This window comes from Oryx dammah, unplaced genomic scaffold (genome assembly GCF_014754425.2).
Source record: "Oryx dammah isolate SB20612 unplaced genomic scaffold, SCBI_Odam_1.1 HiC_scaffold_5, whole genome shotgun sequence".
Classification (NCBI taxonomy): Eukaryota; Metazoa; Chordata; class Mammalia; order Artiodactyla; family Bovidae; genus Oryx; species Oryx dammah.
This window is the reverse complement of record NW_024070189.1, coordinates 48,750,079-48,752,781: the sequence shown is the minus strand read 5'-3', so window position 1 is coordinate 48,752,781 and position 2,703 is coordinate 48,750,079.

Sequence of the window (2,703 nt, the reverse complement as noted above, 5' to 3'; positions counted from 1 at the left end):
TTCTTTTGGATTATTTAGTATTTTCTGTGATCCCATTTTATCTCCATTGTTTATTTGCCATAACTTTTTGTTATTAATGGGATTGCGTTAGTTTATAGCATCTGTAACTATCACAGTTTGCCTTCAAGTGATACTATATCATTTCAAGTATAGTATAAGATGCAATTCTATGCTCGCTCCTGGTTTTGTATATATTAAATTATATATAGCATAACATCAGCCTTATTAACCATTTTAAATGTTCAGTAGCATTAAGTATATAAGTGGAATTATATAATATTTGTCCTTCTTTCACTCATCTTTGCTGTAGATGAAGAGTATCTGAGCTTTATTTCTTTTAACTGGCGAAGTAATATTTCATTGTGTGGCCTAGACCATAGTTTTTTTCCATTCATTTATTGACAGATACTTGGGTTATTTCTGCCTTTTGACTATTGTGACTAATACTGTTGTGAATGTTTGTGTACAGGTATTTGGTCCCTGTTTTTAGTTCTTTGTGGGATATACCTAGGAGTGGAATTGTTGGGTTATATAGTAATTCTGTGTAACTGTTTGAGGAACTACCAAACTGTTTTCTGCAGTGTTTTTACCATTTTACATTCCCAATGCAATGCATCAATTATGTTTCAAAGAAACAATCAAGTTTTAAAAGTTAAAAATTATTTTTGAAAAAACTTTTTTTGTTAAAATAATTAAAAAAAAAAACAACAACAATCTATCCATCAACAGAAGACTTAGTACATGCCTCTTGGGTGCCCAGTTCTATGCAAAGTATTGTGAGAGTTCACAAAAAGCATAAAGTAGCTCCTTGAATAATTTTTAATCTAGTTGAAAAGATAAAATGTATATTCAACAGACATTTATTGAACATCCGAACAATGAGAATTCAGAGAAAAATGAGATTCTGTTTATGTGCTGATGATCCATGTTCTCTTCCCCTCCTCATTTTTTTTTTTTCAATTTTGGCTTCTCTCCTATGCTTGACACCCCGTTTCTTCTTTCTTTCTTTCTTTCTTTTTTTGCCACACCATGCAGCATGTGTGATCTTAGTTCCCTGACCGGGGATCAAATGCACGATCCCTGTAGTGGAAGGCCAGAGTCCTAACCACTGAACCACCAGGAAAGTCCCCAAAATGCCCATTCCTAATTGCTTACTGGATATCCTCATGTGGATATCTAAATATCTCAAACCTATGAAACATAAGGCAACCTTTTTGTTGCTTCCTGTCTTTCCATTCTCTCCTCCATAGTCCCATGCACTATCCTTTTATGTGGTCCACCTCAGAATTCATCTTAGATGTGTCCATTTCCAACAAGCATCATCTTTTGTCTAGTTGCACCTCTGAAACATCAAACCTCCTTTCCTGCCCTGTCTTGGAGTTTATGTCTTTGTCCGCCATAGCTTACAGGATGAAGTCCAGGCTTCTTGGGATTATATAAAGACCTGTCTTGCACTCCAGTCTGACCTTCTGCAGTTTGACTCCAGAAATCTAGCAAGCTAGGTGACTTTTTCCTGGGTCTTGGATTTTTCTGGGACCTTCCACTTGCCTGAGCTTTTTTTCTTAACTACTTTGCAACTTCCTCACATTGACCTACAGCCTATTCTCTACTCTCAGAGTATGGCAAACCTCCGTTATGGCACTTAGAGTGTTATAGTTCATCTGTTTATAAATCTGTCTTAACGCACTAATTGTGGGTAGAAACTGGGTTTCTTATCCATTTTCATATGAATTTATTGATCTCCTACTATGTGCTAAGCATTGTTCTTACTTGGGATACAGTAGGTATGAAAAAGACTATAAATAATATTTTTTAAAAGTATAAATGCACAATATAATTGCAAAAGTCTATGAAAGTGCTATGAAGAAAATAAAGCCAGATAAGGATTTTTGAGAGGAGTGGCAATATTATTTGGTATGGTCAAGGAAGGCCATTATATGGAAATGAGGCCTGAAGAATGAGAAAAGGCCTGCAAGATCTGAGTGTGTGTTTGTTCCAGGCAGAGAAGTTGAGCAAGTGCAGAGACCTTAATAAGGGAAACAACTTGGCATGTGTTTGGCATGTTCCAGTAACAGCAAGAAGGCCAGTAGGAAATGAGGGTGGAGAGTTGGACGGGGTTTAGATATTATTAGCTGTTGGAGTAGCCCAGTTGAGATCTTACTGGACTCCAGATACTTTGGACAGTGGGGAGAGGATGGATATATTTAAGGTAGAGCAGACGGGGGGTGGCGGGGAGGGGTATGTGGGGGGGTAAACAAAAGTAAAATCAACCCCTAGATTTGTAGTCTAGGTTCTCATGCTCTGTGTCTAGCACAGTGGTTAGCTTGGAGTAGATGAGGAGACCCGTACTCAGTTTCTAGGAGCTCACATAGAAAGTTAACCAGTCCATCCTTGGAAGGCTGTTGACACTTAGGAACATTTGTGGAGCAAGCAGGGGTGCAGGCCCACAGAACAGAGACGGGTCTGAATTTTCATCTCATAGTATTTGAACTTCTTACTCTGTGGCAGAGGGCTGGCTGGATCAGTGGCTAGGGCTGAGCCATCCTGGTTGTAGGCACCCATGTATGGGATGGAGCTGGATACAAAAGCTTTAGCTCATGCTTTTAGCTTTCCAGGCTGTACAATGTCATGATCTTCCATGAACTTATCTGACAACAGTGAGCTAGAGGATCAGATGGAACTGTGTAAATGGAGACTCTGTCT